The sequence below is a fragment of the Bufo bufo genome, chromosome 1, assembly GCF_905171765.1.
Source record: "Bufo bufo chromosome 1, aBufBuf1.1, whole genome shotgun sequence".
Taxonomy (NCBI): domain Eukaryota; kingdom Metazoa; phylum Chordata; class Amphibia; order Anura; family Bufonidae; genus Bufo; species Bufo bufo.
The window spans coordinates 104,906,769-104,925,240 of record NC_053389.1 but is presented as its reverse complement, the minus strand read 5'-3'; positions in this window follow the sequence as shown (position 1 = coordinate 104,925,240).

The window sequence follows — 18,472 nt, the reverse complement described above, 5'->3', positions numbered from 1 at the left end:
GTCATAGTGCGGGCTGTACACAGTCAGGCCGGAGGGGTAAGTAAGCGCCGATCTCTTGCATACTAGTGAGCGTTTCTGGATGCGCTTACTAGTATGATACTAGTAAGCGCTTCCAGAAGCGCTCACTAGCATGAATGGGCCCCCTCACACGCCGGGCCCCTGTGCAGCTGAACCGGCTGCACCGGCTTATGTCCGCCCCTGCTAGGAGGAGGAGGAGGAGGAGAGGGAGCATCAGGACCAGCAGATTATGGGAAGGACAGAAATGCTTCCTTTGGCTGAGGTGGTGGAGCCTTGACTGCCTGAAATCGGGTGCGTGCCACTGGGTGATGTAGCGGTTGCTGCGGCAGGCTGGACCACCACATTGGATCCACGGTTCTCCCAGGCCACTTTATGGTGACGCTGCATATGTTGATGAAGGGCTGTGGTGCCAACATTGGCACCCTGGCCACGCTTCACCTTCTGCCCACAGAATCGAAAAAAAATGGCCATGTTCACCTCCCCCGGCAGCTTAACAAAAAATTGCCACACCGCTAAGTAGATGATTTTACCCCCAACACTCGGCACTGATTGACTGCTACCCCCACTTCTTCCGTGAACCCATGCACCAAAACTTTCCGGGCTGGTAGGCTCCTGCGAAGCGGGTGGCCTACCCCAGGCACATTTGGCACCCGGCCTCCCACTGCTGCCACCCTGCCGACTTCCGGCCACGCTACCGACTTGCTGGCTCCACCGATGATGCCCCTTCATCACCTGGCTCCCAATTGCGATTGGCTACATTATCATTGAGTACTGTCTGCACGTCACAGATGTCCTTCTCAACGGTCTCTCAGCAAGGAGCCTGACCACTCGCAACACCAGCTCCCACGCCACTCTCCTTATCACTACTTGCCCGCCTACTGGAGGAAGCGGGGATGTCTCCTCCGGATCTTGGCTGGGCACTAGCTGCTGGCTGTCCTCTAGTAGCTCGTCCTCGCTGTATAGTGGAGCTCAGCAAACAGCAAATAGTACTTCTCTGGCTGAGGGAACATAAAAGGACAAAGGCAGGTTGAGGACAGGTGAGGGTACAGGGCCTGCTCCCGGACCATGCCAAATAAGGGTTGTGTCTGACAAACCCATCGACTCTTGGCTGGGGGTGTCTGATGTCACTTGGGACTAAGTTGATGACCGAGTCAACATTCAAGAACCGCTGGATTGCTGGTCAAGACACGACCACTAGATGACACCGGAAACTCAGGCCTCTCGCTGCGACTCCTGCTGCCATGTCCCACTTCACACAACGGCTAATTAGCCCTTTTTCTTTTTCCCCACTAGTACACTGCAAAAAAAGACTTTAGAACGTATAACTGCGGCCGTGAACGGCAAATAAAGATTTTCTTTGCCACTAATACACGCCAAAAAGGGCTTTAATTTTCTCACTTCACCACACAACGGCTAATAAGCTCTTTTTATTTTTCCCCACTAATCCACGCCAAAAAGGGCTTTAATTTTCTCACTTCACCACACAACGGCTAATAAGCCCTTTTTCATAACGGTTAATAAGCCTCATTTTTTTCCCATCACTAATGCACAACAAAAAAAGGCTTTACAACATACACTCGCCTAAAGAATTATTAGGAACACCATACTAATATGGTGTTGGACCCCCTTTTGCCTTCAGAACTGCCTTAATTCTACGTGGCATTGATTCAACAAGGTGCCGATAGCATTCTTTAGAAATGTTGGCCCATATTGATAGGATAGCATCTTGCAGTTGATGGAGATTTGAGGGATGCACATCCAGGGCACGAAGCTCCCGTTCCACCACATCCCAAAGATGCTCTATTGGGTTGAGATCTGGTGACTGTGGGGGCCATTTTAGTACAGTGAACTCATTGTCATGTTCAAGAAACCAATTTGAAATGATTCGAGCTTTGTGACATGGTGCATTATCCTGCTGGAAGTAGCCATCAGAGGATGGATACATGTTCTCATTCTGTTTACGCCAAATTCGGACTCTACCATTTGAATGTCTCAACAGAAATCGAGACTCATCAGACCAGGCAACATTTTTCCAGTCTTCAACAGTCCAATTTTGGTGAGCTCGTGCAAATTGTAGCCTCTTTTTCCTATTTGTAGTGGAGATGAGTGGTACCCGGTGGGGTCTTCTGCTGTTGTAGCCCATCCGCCTCAAGGTTGCCGCATACTGGATGTTTTTCCCTTTTCACACCATTCTTTGTAAACCCTAGAAATGGTTGTGTGTGAAAATCCCAGTAACTGAGCAGATTGTGAAATACTCAGACCGGCCCGTCTGGCACCAACAACCATGCCACACTCAAAATTGCTTAAATCACCTTTCTTTCCCATTCTGACATTCAGTTTGGAGTTCAGGAGATTGTCTTGACCAGGACCACACCCTTAAATGCATTGAAGCAACTGCCATGTGATTGGTTGACTAGATAATTGCATTAATGAGAAATAGAACAGGTGTTCCTAATAATTCTTTAGGTGAGTGTATACAAACTGCAGCCGTGAACGGCAAATAAAGTATTTTTTTTGCCACTAATACACGCTAAAAAGGGCTTAAATTTTCTCACTTCACCACACAACGGCTAATAAGCCCTTTTTCTTTTTACCCACTAATACACGCCAAAAAGAGGCTTTAGAACATATATATAACTGCACCGCACAAGGGCTAATAAGACCCCAATAACAAGAACCTTTGCTGAATTACAGAGGTATCATCTATTGCAAACCTGAAATGAGCCGCAGTATAATGGCAATTTGGATCCGCAGTCAGTGCAGCAAGGTGTAATAGGATTGTTACTATTACCCAGGCTGTAAACTCCCCTACTCCCCTATACTTCTAATGCTCTTTCCCTTAACTTCTTTTGAGCAAAATATAAGTTTTCAAGTCTTTCCTACCACTGTCCCTAGCCCCTGCTAATGTCTCTCCCTGCACTAAGTACACTGGAAAATGGCTGAATCCAAGATGGCTGAGGCTATTTTTAGGGCTGTGACATCACAGGGCTGGCTGGCTGCTGATTGGCTGCATGCATGTAATTATGGGTGATCCCTCATTCCCAGAGTTCTTTGCTCCATGTCCTAACACGTGCAGCAGCCATTTTAGGAAAAAATGCGATTCGTTACCACAAAGCGTGAGGAAATTTGGATTCGGTGCGAATCGAATAATTCCTGAAATTCGGATCAAATTCCTCTTCGTCAGCTTCGATTCGCTCAACTCTAATTGTGATTGATAACAATAAGGCAACATTTTATTAGTAATCACTGCAGAAATCCAGGTAGCTCAAAAGAGTTCACTTACCTTTTCTTGAAACTGTATGCTTAGCCAATGTAAGCATGCATTAATGGAAGATCTGGGAGATAGCTACCGCATTTTTCGCACTATAAGACGCACTTTTCCCCCCAAAAAAGTCAGTGTGTCTTATGGGGTGAATATAGGGGAAAAAAGCATGTCCAGCGCTTGTGAAGTCACTGCGCTTGTGAAGTCACTGCTAAGCAATCAAACGGCCGCTGCGATCAGGCCGTGCTTGTTGTCCTTGGTAAGAGCCGGACGCTCTGCGGGTGTTCCTAGGCTGGGACCGGCTGGGCTGCATATGGTGATGCAAGGGCTGGTCGGCTCTACAGGCTGTCTGTGGTGGGGACCGGACGGCCTCAGCATGCGCTGGGTGTAGGGACCGGCCGGCCCGTAGCGCTGCTATGGAGGAGGGAGAAGGAGGAAAGTTGCAGGAGCAGGCAGAAATAGGGGCGGAGCAGACTTCCGTGTCACACATGCCTGCTCCGCCTCTCGTCTCCGTCACACTGCCTGCGCCTGTAGTGTTTTAGGTATGATTTTCTGTTTTAGGTATGCCAATAACTCTGCTTGTCAGTGAATTGACATTCAGAGCCTGAAAACTTGTCCTTCTTTGACTATGGCCTTCTGTCTGTCTGTCTGCACCCTAGTCAGGGCAAAGTGACCCCCCCCCCCCCAATAAAGTGCCCCCCCAATACAGTGTCCACACCCCAATAAAGTGACCCCCATAATAAAGTGACCCCCCTAATAAAGTGACCCCACTCCTAATAAAGTGACTACCCCCAATAAAGTGACCCCCCCTAATAAAGTGACCTCACTCCTAATAAAGTGACCTCACTCCTAATAAAGTGACCTCACTCCTAATAACAAGGTGTCATCAGCAGATCCCTCACAATATTGTGTCAGCAGCAGAATGTGTCAATATTATTTTAACACACCTTTGGTTCAATTTTTTTTTCTTATTTTCCTCCTCTAAAACCTAGGTGCGTCTTATAGGCAGGTGCATCTTATAGAGCGAAAAATACGGTATTCACTACCTGGCTCATTAGTATGCTAGACAACAGTAATAACAAGCTTATACTACTCCCTAAGATGAGGAAAATTGGCATCAACCTCATGTCAGATTTTTTCCTTTCCGTCCTCTTGATCAACTTTTCAGGATAATGTATGTATCGGTAAGTCTCTTTTTAGCATTACAAACTATTACTATGTTACTCACCATCTGACCAATTTGTGCTATAAAATTAACCTATTTTGATCTAATTATTGTTACTAGGGGTGAGCCAACCGAACTTGGGATCCAAGGTCCAAAATCATTTAGTTCAGAAACTTTGTTTTAATGCTGCCTCTATACAGCATTAAAATGTATGTGCTTATGCGAGGCAAAATTTGTTAAGTCCGAAGTCGCACGAGACTTCAGTGAATAACATTGGCCTTAGACTATACAGCTATACAACTTTGAAAACATTTTAAAACAGGAATCCGAAATTGGCTTCAGTACTGAGGTACAAGCCAGTACCAAAGTCGACTTCGGATTCCTGTTTTAAAATGTTTTTAAAGTAGAATCGAAGCCCGATTATATTCACAAAGGTCTCGCGCGACTTTGGACTTAATGAATTTTGCCTCGCAGAAGCACATACATTTTAATGCTGTATAGAGACAGGTCTCCGTACAGCATTAAAACGAACTTTAGGAACGAATCGACTTTCGCTAACCCCTAATTGTTACATATAAGAACCATTCTTCGACAATACATAGTGCAACATTCTTTACAAGTATGGCACTGACAAACTCAACAGCATTGTTGCAGAATGTATTCATTCATATCAGTGTGCCTGGGCAACATAGACACCACTGGAGGCACTACAGACAGTGAACAGCTAACTCATGTGTACGGTCCCTTTAACCGCTCCAGGACAAAACCATTTAGCCCTCTTGCTGACCAGGTGCAATTTCCCTTTTGTGCCTTTAAAACCGATCATTTTTTTCCCATTCAGTTATTAAATAAATTTTGCGTCTTTTTTCGGGATACATGGGGCTTTATTTTTATTGTAGTATTTTTTTATTTTTTATAAAAAGGAAAAATGTAAAAAAAAAATTGGTGAACAGCACAGTTTGCAACTAAAATATATATATATATTTTTTGTCTTTTTTTAATTTTTTTAAACATTGTAGCATTTTTTTAATTGCTGATTTCTCCTTTAACTGGGGCAGATATAGTAGTCCCAGTTACTAGAGGAATACAGCCCCCAGAAAATTTGTATAGGGCTGTACAACCTGACTGCAGAGCAGATCTGAGTCTGCTTGCTCAGACTCCCATCTCCTGGTGATCACGTGACCACTGGGACCAGAGCAGAAAGTGGCATTACCATTTGTATGCAGAGAATCCACAAGAATACTGCATAAAACACCCGTAAGAAACCGAACATAAAGTTTTGTGGATTTTTTGTTCAGTTTTTGTTGCAGATTTTCTGATTAATTTAACAACCCCATTGAAATCTATGGGGTAAACCACTCTACAAAAGGTGAGCACAAATAACTGGCATGCTACAGATTTTAAAATCCGCACGGTATGTCAATTCCTGTGTGTACAAAATATGCAACGTGTACATGAGATTTGGCAAATCCCATTCACTTTGCTAGTACTGTATTAGGGCTCATGCACACGACAGTATTTTGCGTTCAGTATACTGGCCGTTTTTTGAGTTCAGTATGCGGAACATATACTGAACCATTCATTTCAATAGTGTCTCCGTGTGCATTCCGTTTCAGTATTTCCGTACCGTGAAAAGATAGAACGTGTCCTATTCTTGTCCGCAAATCATGGTGCTTGGCTCCATTCAAGTCAATGGGTCCGCAAAAAAACGGAACACATACGGAAATGCATCCGTATGTCTTCCGTATCCGTTCCGTTTTTGCTGAACCATCAATTGAAAATGTTATGCCCAGCCCTATTTTTTCTATGTAATTACTGTATATTGTATATGGCATATGGAAAAACGGAAAGGAAACGGAAACACAACGGAAAACAAAAACGGAAGAACGGATCCGTAAAAAACAGACCGCAAAACACTGAAAAAGCCATACTGTTGTGTGCATGAGTCCTTACTCTGCAAATTTTCTGCAAGAAAATCCATGTGGAAAAACCGCACGTAAGGCTTCATGCACACAACCGTTGTTTTATTCCGTGTCCGCTGCGCCGTTTTTCATGATTTTCAGTGGACCTATTGATTTTTGGGTCTGTTGAAAACTCGGCTAATGCACCATTTGCCATCCACGTCCGTGATCCGTGGTTCCAGTCCGTCAAAAAAATATAACCTGTCCTATTATTTTTGCGGAAAACGGTTTGCGGACGCATTCAAGTCAATGGGACCGCTAAAAAACGCGGAGGCACACAAGATTGTCATCCACGTCCGCGTGTCCGCGTCCGTTTTTTTCCTATCATTTGCATGGCAAACCTGTCTTAGACTTTTTTTTACTTTCCTTTATGTCTGGTGGTCCTCCAAAAATAAAGGAAGACACACGGAAACGGATCACGGAACAACGGAACCCCATTTTGCGGACCGATAAAAACAACGGTCTTGTGCATGAGGCCTAATCCGCAACACGTGCAGGTAGCCTAAGGGGGTGATCCCACTAGACAATTGCAACAGGTATTCGAAATATGATAGCTGTCAGCCAAACATGTATCGGTTGCAAATGTCTACACAGTCTTTAAAGGGGTTGTCAAACTTCATATAGTTATTCTAATCCCCCACCACCTCCACCAGCTGGACCTGTGGAAGGAAGCACACTTACCTGCTCCCCGATGCTCAGTTCTGTCTCTGTGGATCCACTGCTATTTTCACTTTACTTCAGCTTCCCACATTGACTGGCTGCAGCGGTGACATATCCCCAAACAGCACTTGACTCAACAGTTATATGCCTCTTGGGGACACATCACTGTGGTCAGTCATTGGCTGCACCTGCGCAAGTGAATCTGTCCATACGTACTTACTTGCTCCCCTATGCTTGGTTCTGGCTCTGTAGGGCTCATTGTGCTTCGTTCCCCACATGTAAACTTCCCGCATTGAACTAGGTCACGTGTGCCACTGCAGCCAAGACTGCCCGCAGTGGTGACATGTCCCCAAACAGCATACACTGCGTGCAGAATTATTAGGCAAATGAGTATTTTGACCACATCATCCTCTTTATGCATGTTGTCTTACTCCAAGCTGTATAGGCTCGAAAGCCTACTACCAATTAAGCATATTAGGTGATGTGCATCTCTGTAATGAGAAGGGGTGTGGTCTAATGACATCAACACCCTATATTAGGTGTGCATAATTATTAGGCAACTTCCTTTCCTTTGGCAAAATGGGTCAAAAGAAGGATTTGACAGGCTCAGAAAAGTCAAAAATAGTGAGATATCTTGCAGAGGGATGCAGCACTCTTAAAATTGCAAAGCTTCTGAAGCGTGATCATCGAACAATCAAGCGTTTCATTCAAAATAGTCAACAGGGTCACAAGAAGCGTGTGGAAAAACCAAGGCGCAAAATAACTGCCCATGAACTGAGAAAAGTCAAGCGTGCAGCTGCCAAGATGCCACTTGCCACCAGTTTGGCCATATTTCAGAGCTGCAACATCACTGGAGTGCCCAAAAGCACAAGGTGTGCAATACTCAGAGACATGGCCAAGGTAAGAAAGGCTGAAAGACGACCACCACTGAACAAGACACACAAGCTGAAACGTCAAGACTGGGCCAAGAAATATCTCAAGACTGATTTTTCTAAGGTTTTATGGACTGATGAAATGAGAGTGAGTCTTGATGGGCCAGATGGATGGGCCCGTGGCTGGATTGGTAAAGGGCAGAGAGCTCCAGTCCGACTCAGACGCCAGCAAGGTGGAGGTGGAGTACTGGTTTGGGCTGGTATCATCAAAGATGAGCTTGTGGGGCCTTTTCGGGTTGAGGATGGAGTCAAGCTCAACTCCCAGTCCTACTGCCAGTTTCTGGAAGACACCTTCTTCAAGCAGTGGTACAGGAATAAGTCTGCATCCTTCAAGAAAAACATGATTTTCATGCAGGACAATGCTCCATCACACGCGTCCAAGTACTCCACAGCGTGGCTGGCAAGAAAGGGTATAAAAGAAGAAAATCTAATGACATGGCCTCCTTGTTCACCTGATCTGAACCCCATTGAGAACCTGTGGTCCATCATCAAATGTGAGATTTACAAGGAGGGAAAACAGTACACCTCTCTGAACAGTGTCTGGGAGGCTGTGGTTGCTGCTGCACGCAATGTTGATGGTGAACAGATCAAAACACTGACAGAATCCATGGATGGCAGGCTTTTGAGTGTCCTTGCAAAGAAAGGTGGCTATATTGGTCACTGATTTGTTTTTGTTTTGTTTTTGAATGTCAGAAATGTATATTTGTGAATGTTGAGATGTTATATTGGTTTCACTGGTAAAAATAAATAATTGAAATGGGTATATATTTGTTTTTTGTTAAGTTGCCTAATAATTATGCACAGTAATAGTCACCTGCACACACAGATATCCCCCTAAAATAGCTAAAACTAAAAACAAACTAAAAACTACTTCCAAAAATATTCAGCTTTGATATTAATGAGTTTTTTGGGTTCATTGAGAACATGGTTGTTGTTCAATAATAAAATTAATCCTCAAAAATACAACTTGCCTAATAATTCTGCACTCCCTGTATACCCCAGCAGTTACATGGCTTTTGGGGACACGTCATCACTGCAGTCATTGGCTGCTGTGGTGCACAAGAGTCCATTCTGAAAGGTTACATGTGGGGACTGAAGTGCAAATAGCGGCAGTTCCATGAAACCATAACCTGTCATCGGGGAGCAGGTAAGTATGACCTTGACAGGCCCATCTGAGTGGAGGGTTATTAAGAATCTATATGAAGTTTGACAGCTCCTTTTAGATCTTAATTTGTATCTTGCAATCCATACTTTACTGTGCAGAATTTATTTATTTACAATTTTCACTACAAATATCTGGAGTAATTTTGTAAGACTGGCATTTTAGATGGCGCTGGCACATGATACGCCTAAGTTATGTAGAGGCACCAGAGGTGCTGGCCGTGCGACTTGCCTAAACCTACGGCAGCATACTTGCTGGCATAGATTTAAGTCATTTTCTATGCCAAAAAAAGGCGTAGAAAATGATAAATGAGATTGCCCCCTTCCCCACCCACACAACCTTGGAAAAGTGACGTGAGGGGCGAAAGTCCAATCTGCAACGGCAGTACGCCAAAAGGTTGTGTACTTCTAATCATAAATTACCTCCATAGTTTTTTTTAAATAAACTGTTTGACTATTTTTGATGAGTGACAAGGATGATTAAGAGGGTGGGGGGGGTGTGCTATATTTCAGAGGAGGGTATATTCTAGAATGAATCCTTGCTAACGAACGGTAGAGCTGCTTCATAAAGCCTAAAATAGAATCATGTATAGACCTCTTAAGGGTGCCAAAAATACCAAGAGTAAGGCTGTAGGAGTGTTCTATAGAAAGTAATGCGCTGTCACATACCTGTTCTTTCACTGCAGATAATGGGCCGCCAGATGTGCAGTTTGCATTTACATGTAACAAAACATGGGTATGGTTATTGACAACACTGAACTGAAACTTAAATTGTCAGACTGACATCAGTGACATTTGCAGCCTTTCTTGTAGCACAAGTGTGTGGCACGGCCTGACAATGGCGGTGCATTCAACAGTACACCTGGATGACGTCAGCATCATAACCAGAAAAGTTGTCCCATGTGGTTTCACCTTTATAACTTCTCTTTATTACGGTGTAGGGTCAGCACTAGATCTTCACTGATTTGTTCTGCCCTATGACAGGGTACCTCCATTGTTGCTTCTGTTCTCGTCTAGTCCTTTGATATATGAAGCCTCTTCTTCTTCAGGCACCAGCTCCGATGCAAGAGGCAACGATTGCTGTACAGCTGGCACCAACTTTCCAATCTGCAACCTTCGCTCCCATGGGAGATGATAACGCTAATCACCTCTGAGGGTCCTTTGCAAATTAAAAAGAAGCCCTGCACAGGCCACCACCACCCAAGCAGGGTCTTCATACACTGACCCAGATTACCTTGTAGCTTGTCTTCTTAAGCTGGACTCAAATATGCAGTTTTGATCCAGTTTTTAGTGTGATTTTGAAGCCCAAACCTGGAATGGATACAAAAGAAAGAAAAAGTATAAAGGAAAAAACTGAAATTTCACACTTTTCTATCCACTGCTGTCTATGGTTTAAAACCCTGCGCCAAAACTAAATGTGTGAATCTATAATTATTTTATCACAGACAGGCTGGGTATAGTATATGGCGGAGAGGAAATTGCATGAGGACACATTCCTTATACCCAAATAACATATAATGTTCATATGATGCCCTGTATTTGCTTATGGCTCAGCTCTATATTAAAGGGGTTGTCCGGGAATTAAATTTTATGACCTATCTATCCTCATTGGGGGGGGGGGGTCCAACTCCTGGCACCGCCATCAATAAGCTGTTTGAAGAGGCCACGTCGCTTCGGTGAGCATACCTAGCACACTGCTGCACATTGTATAGTGCCTATGCGTGATATTGCAGACAAGGCAATATGGAAGAGGCCACAATGCCCACCAGACAGCCGATTGGTGGGATGCTTTCAGTCGGACCCTTACTGATCTGATATTGATGACCTTTCCTGATGCTAGGTGGTCACTATTGTACTCCCGGTAAACCCCTTTAAATTCTGAGTAAGGCCTCTTGCCCACAACCGTGAGTGCAGGACAATAGCCCCGCGGGCGGCCCGACGTCCACAGCATCATTGTAATCTATGATGCTGTGCGCTCCAGTGCGCACGATCAATGCTGCTCGGGGACATATGGCCCGCTCACGGACTGTATATCTTGGAGGGCATACGGTCGTGGGCAAAAGGCCTAAGGTTGATCTGCATCCACAATCTGCAGGATAAAAAAACTTTATCAGATTCCACAGTGCTGATTTTATAGGAAAGATGTTGCCAAATATCCTTTTTCTAACCTTTTATTTTCTGATTGCAGATTGTATTTTTTTTATTTCTTGAACATGATTACGGGGGCGGCCATCTTGCCTGAGCTGTTCTTTACAGCATTTAGAAAGAGTTAAGATAATTGCTTTACAGCAGCCCCATGGTGTATAGACACAATGGTCAGGAGGGGACCTCAGTGACTTCTATGGGAGAGTCTTCTAGACATGCTCTGTGACCTGTGCAGAGGTCATTGTACAAGGAAGGGATAGATAAGATGTGACAATCACCTATTGTGAATGGTGGATCCTGTCTTATCTATACACAGAGGTGATATAATTACAGGCAGGATTACAATGACAGATAAGCAGGTAACTGCAGTAAAGTGATCTGTAGTGACGCCTATTATAAATCTTAGTGGCCAGTGCAAAAACTGCAGGATTTTATTTTTAAATATAGATAGTAACATGAAAAATTAAAAATAACAATCTAAAATCATAAAAAAAAACGTGATTTAAACAATCGGTCATTTTCTGATGACACATTTCCTTTAAATACACAGCATGTCAGTTTCAGTATGTCTCCCTTTGTAATGCAGAGTAGTTACCCTATGAATTCTGCGACACAATTGGCACCATTTAGAACAGATTTGGCTGCTGCAGGATTCTGGCGGATATGCTGAGATAAATCTACAGTGGCCTCGCCATGTCTGGGAATATAGAAAACTGCAGCTACGTATTATTGACTGATAGAGATGTAGGCTTTGTTTTCTTGCAGCGTACATATTGCAAAAGTGACCTCACTGAGTGCAGCTACGGTATATTGGTTATAACATTTGTACTAAAGGGCATCTGTCAGCAGATTCCTAGGTTCATAAGTACAAATGTGCTGACAGATGCCCTTTAAGGGTTTATCCATGTAGTACAATCCCTTTTTGTTAACAGGCCCCTTTATATGAGACAACGACTGGGGCCAATTATTGGGAAGGAACCTTTGTATGAATGCTCGTGACGCATAACTGGGCTGTGTAACTGTGGCGGCGATCTGCCAACAAATGAGCAAACACATATTTGGCAGCTGATCGTATTGTATTTTGCGTTTGTTGGCAGCACATTGTCCTGTGTAAACAGGGATGTGCTTCCGACAAGCAATGATACTGTATGGAGAGGAATGATCGTAGCAACGGTTGTTCATCCCCAAACTTTAGCAATCATTGCTGCATGTAAATGAGGCTAAGCGAGTGGGCTATGAACATCTCTACAACCATTAATTCCCAAAAAGGGCCCTTAGCTTATCACGCGGTGTTCAATTGCTGCATCCCCCAAAGACACGTAGTGACCTGTGGGGAAACTGGTAGCAAAAATTCTCCTCCAGTGCTACCACATGGGAAACCTATCATTACACCGTTTTCATCGAAATCTCTGGGCAGTCCATGTAGTCCATGGTGGATCCTCCTGAGCAAGAGATATTCTTTGTAAAGGTTTTCTGCCCTGCCTAATAGATTAGACCAGAGATGCTCAACCTGCGGCCCTCCAGCTGTTGCAAAACTACAATTCTCAGTATGCTATCAGCCTACAGCAGGGTATGATGGGTGTTGTAGTTTTACAACAGCTGGTTGAGCATCCCTGGATTAGACTTTTCAATGGAGGATGCCTCCACTAAAGTTCCTAGTAGGGTATTTGGAAAGAATTTTTTTTTTTTTTTTTAAAGAAGATGTCTAGTTACGTAACTCTCACACTTGCATTTCACATTTCCGGTATTGAGATCCAGCAGAGGATCTCAATACCGGAGAAAAACGCTTCCGTTTTGTCCCCATTCATTGTCAATGGAGATAAAAATGAACAGAAGGCAATGCTCCAACATGCATTCCGTTCCACTTGGTTGTGCTCCCATACTGGAGAGAAAACCGGATCCCCGCCTTCCCCCTTTGATTTTCAAACTGATCCGGCAGCCATTGACTTTCAATGAAGTTCATGCCGGATCCGTCATTGCTATTTTAAAGATAATACAACCGGATCCGTTAATTACTGTTGTATTATCAGAAACTGATCCCTGCCGGATCAAGCAAAATAAAAGTGCGAAAGAAGCCCTCAGACGTCTCAATAAATGATGGTGTATCCTTGGAAGCCAACTAACAACCAATATGGCTACACTGCCTTTATTTAATGTAGCAAAAGGGCCACCATTTTTTTAGGAACTGTTGTAACACCTGATTTACTGATACTGATACGTTTTGACTGAAGATCAGTCAGTAGTGATGCATCTAGAAGGTCCATTATTGATGAGAAAATTGTCTTATAGTTTCCCTTTCCACATGTTTAGGCCTCATGCACACGACCGTTGTTTTTGGGTCCGCATCCGAGCCGCCGTTTTTTGCGGCTCGGATGCGGACCCATTCACTTCAATGGGGCCGCAAAAGATGCGGACAGCACTCCGTGTGCTGTCCGCATCCGTTGCTCCGTTACGTGGCCAAGCAAATAAAATATAGCATGTCCTATACTTGTCCATTTTGCGGACAAGAATAGGCATTTCTACAGTGGACAGCCCGTTCCGTTCCGCAAATTCCGGAAGGCTTCTGTTTTTTGCGGATCTGCGGTTTGCGGACCACAAAAAACGGAACGGTCATGTGCATGCGGCCTTAGAAGTAGTCCAGTGATGGCCTACAGGTTGACGTCTACAGCCACATCTCTAGGGGAATTACAGACTGTAATTCCCTTCTTCCATTCATGTTTTTATTGGAATCTTTCCAATAATAACATAATGTAATATTAACGAGTTGCACATCTCTGCCCGAAAATGAAAACAGCTGTGCTGAGAAATCTCCTTGGTCTTTGTAATGCATTTTTGTTCGTATATATCAGCCAGGTATGCTCCAGACATTTTTTTCTTCTAACTGGGTGCAGATGGTTGTAATGTTACTATAACCATTTTTAGCACCTATGGAGCCATTATTATGTCACATAGTGACCCATGCTTCACTGAAATGCATACCTCCTATTGTCTTCTCCTTCCTGTCGAAAGGTGGTCCTATACAATAAAATTTATGTTGGCTGAACCCACTGATTTTGGTGGGACCGGCCAACCATCTAACATGTATGGTGGTCTTCCAACACTCCCCCAGAGGCAGATATAGAGAAAGAAGGCCATGTTAAATTACAAGGCTGATAAGCCTATGGCCGAGGTGACTGGCAGGGGCTTATCCTGCTGCATCTAGTGACAGCACATGGACATGTGTATGGGGAGGGGGCTATGTGGAATAACTATCAACCGACAGCTGACAGAGTCGGCGTATGGTTCTCCTGTGTTACACTGAATTTAGTGCAATCGCTGACCAACTGCATGGAGTGCAACGTTAATTAAAACAGGTGAGGCTACTTTCACATCTGCGCCTTCCCTTTCCGCTATTGAGATCCGTCATAGGATCTCAATAGCAGGGGGAAAATGCTTCCGTTTTGTCCCCATTCATTGTCAACGGGGACAAAACGGAACAGAACAAAATGGAGTGCACCAGAATGCATTACGTTCCATTTGCTTGTGTCCCCATCGCGGACAGAATAACGCTGCAAGCAGTGATTTTCTGTCCGCGATGTGGTGGAGCAAGACAAGATCTGTCCTGACCCACAATGTAAGTCAATGGGCACGGATCAGTTTTCTCTGACACAATAAAAAAATTGATCCATCCCCCATTGACGTTCAGTGGAGTTTATGACGGATCCGTCATGGCTATTTTAAAGATAATACAACCGGATCCGTTCATAACGGATGCAGATGGTTGTATTATTGTGACAGAAGCGTTTTTGCTGATCCATGACGGATCCAGCAAAAACACTGGTGTGAAAGTAACCTTAGAAATATACAGTCAGGTCCATAAATATTGGGACTTCAACACAATTCTAACATTTTTGGCTCTGTACACCACCACAATGGATTTGTTATGAAACGAACAACATGTGCTTTAACTGCAGACTGTCAGCTTTAATTTGAGGGTATTTACATCCAAATCAGGTGAATGGTGTAGGAATTACAACAGTTTACATATGTGCCTCCCACTTGTTAAGGAACCAAAAGTAATGGGACAGAATAATATTCATAAATCAAACTTTCACTTTTTAATACTTGGTTGCAAATCCTTTGCAGTCAATTACATCCTGAAGTCTGGAACGCATAGACCTTACCAGACGCTGGGTTTCATCTCTGGTGATGCTCTGCCAGGCCTCTACTGCTACTGTCTTCAGTTCCTGCTTGTTCTTGGGGCATTGTCCCTTCAGTTTTGTCTTCATCAAGTGAAATGCATGCTCAATCGGATTCAGGTCCGGTGATTGACTTGGCCATTGCATAACATTCCACTTCTTTCCCTTAAAAAACTCTTTGGTTGCTTTTGCAGTATGCTTTGGGTCATTGTCCATCTGCACTGTGAAGCTCCGTCCAATGAGTTCTGTAGCATTTGGCTGAATATGAGCAGATAATATTGCCCGAAACACTTCAGAATTCAGACTGCTGCTTTTGTCAGCAGTCACATCATCAATAAATATAAGAGAACCAGTTCCATTGGCAGCCATACATGCCCACGCCATGACACTACCACCACCATGCTTCACTGATGAGGTGGTATGCTTAGGATCATGAGCAGTTCCTTTCCTTCTCCATACTCTTCTCTTCCCATCACTCTGGTACAAGTGGATCTTGGTCTCATCTGTCCATAGGATGTTGTTCCAGAACTGTGAAGGCTTTTTTAGATGTTGTTTGGCAAACTCTAATCTGGCCTTCCTGTTTTTGAGGCTCACCAATGGTTTACATCTTGTGGTGAACCCTCTGTATTCGCTCTGGTGAAGTCTTCTCTTGATTGTTGACTTTGACACACATACACCTACCTCCTGGAGCGTGTTCTTGATCTGGTCAACTGTTGTGAAAGGTGTTCTCTTTACCAGGGAAATAATTCTTCGGTCATCCACCACAGTTATTTTCCGTGGTCTTCCTGTTCTTTTGGTGTTGCTGAGCTCACCGGTGCGTTCCTTCTTTTTAAGAATGTTCTAAACAGTTGTTTTGGCCACGCCTAATGTTTTTGCTATCTCTGTGATGGGTTTGTTGTGTTTTTTCAGCCTAATGATGGCTTGCTTCACTGATAGTGACAGCTCTTTGGATCTCAACTTGAGAGTTGACAGCAACAGATTCCAAATGCAAATAGCAGACTGGAAATGAACTCTGGACCTTTTATCTGCTCATTGTAATTGGGAAAATGAGGGAATAACACACACCTGGCCATGGAACAGCTGAGAAGCCAATTGTCCCATTACTTTTGGTCCCTTAACCCCTTAAGGACACAGCCTTTTTACACCTTAGGACCAGGCCATTTTTTGAAAATCTGACCAGAGTCCCTTTAAGTGCTGATAACTTTAAAACGCTTTGACTTATCCAGGCCGTTTTGAGATTGTTTTTTCGTCACATATTGTACTTCATGACACTGGTAAAATGGAGTCTAAAAAATAATTTTTTTTGCACCAATAAATACCTAATTTAACAAAAATTTGGAAAAATTTGCAAATTTCAAAGTTTCAGTTTCTCTACTTCTGTAATACATAGTAATACCCCCAAAAATTGTGATGACTTTACATTCCCCATATGTCTACTTCATGTTTGAATTGTTTTGGGAATGATATTTTATTTTTTGGGGATGTTATAAGGCTTAGAAGTTTAGAAGCAAATCTTGATATTTTTCAGAAATTTACAAAAACTCAATTTTTAGGGACCAGTTCAGGTCTCAAGTCACTTTGCGAGGCTTACATTATAGAAAACCACCCAAAAATGACCCCATCTAAGAAACTACACCCCTCAAGGTATTCAAAACTGATTTTGCATACGTTGTTAACCCTTTAGGTGTTGCACAAGAGTTATTGGCAAATGGGGAGGAAATTTGAGAATTTCATTTTTTTGTCTAATTTTTCATTTTAACCCATTTTTTCCACTAACAAACCAAGGGTTAACAGCCAAACAAGACTGTATATTTATTGCCCTGACTCTGCCGTTTACAGAAACACCCAATATGTGTCCGTAAACTACTGTACGGCCACACAGCGGGGCGTAGAGGGAAAGGTGCGCCGTATGGTTTTTGGAAGGCTGATTTTTATGGACTGGTTTATTTACACCATGTCCCATTTGAAGCCCCCTGATGCACCCCTAGAGGAGAAACTCCCTAAAAGTGACCCCATCTAAGAAACTACACCCCTCAAGGTATTCAAAACTGATTTTACAAACTTTGTTAACCCTTTAGGTGTTGCACAAGATTTAATGGAAAATAGAGATACAATTTCAAAATTTCACTTTTTTGGCAGATTTTCCATTTTAATATTTTTTTTCCAGTTACAAAGCAAGGGTTAACAGCCAAACAAAACTCATTATTTATGGCCCTAATTCTGTAGTTTACAGAAACACCCCATATGTGGTCGTAAACCGCTGTACGGGCACACGGCAGGGCGCAGAAGGAAAGGAACACCATATGGTTTTTGGAAGGCAGGTTTTGCTGGACTGTTTTTTTTTACACCATGTCCCATTTGAAGCCCCCCTGATGCACCCCTAGAGTAGAAACGCCAAAAAAGTGACCCCATTTTAGAAACTACGGGATAGGGTGGCAGTTTTGTTGGTACTAGTTTAGGGTACATATCATTTTTGGTTGCTCTATATTACACTTTTTGTGCGGCAAGGTAACAAGAAATAGCTTTTTTGGCACCGTTTTTTTTTTTGTTATTTACAACATTCATCTGACAGGTTAGATCATGTGGTAATTTTATAGAGCAGGTTGTCACGGACGCGGCGATACCTAATATGTATACAATTTTTTTTATTTATGTAAGTTTTACACAATGATTTCATTTTTAAAACCCAAAAAATGTTTTAGTGTCTCCATAGTCTAAGAGCCATAGTTTTTTCAGTTTTTGGGCGATTATCTTAAGTAGGGTCTCATTTTTTGCGGGATGAGATGACGGTTTGATTGGCATCTATTTTGGGGTGCATATGACTTTTTGATTGCTTGCTATTACACTTTTTGTGACGTAAGATGACAAAAAATGGCTTTTTTTACACCGTTTTTATTTTTATTTTTTTACGGTGGTCATCTGAGGGGTTAGATCATGTGATATTTTTATAGAGCCGGGCGATACGGACGCGGAGATACCTAATATGTATA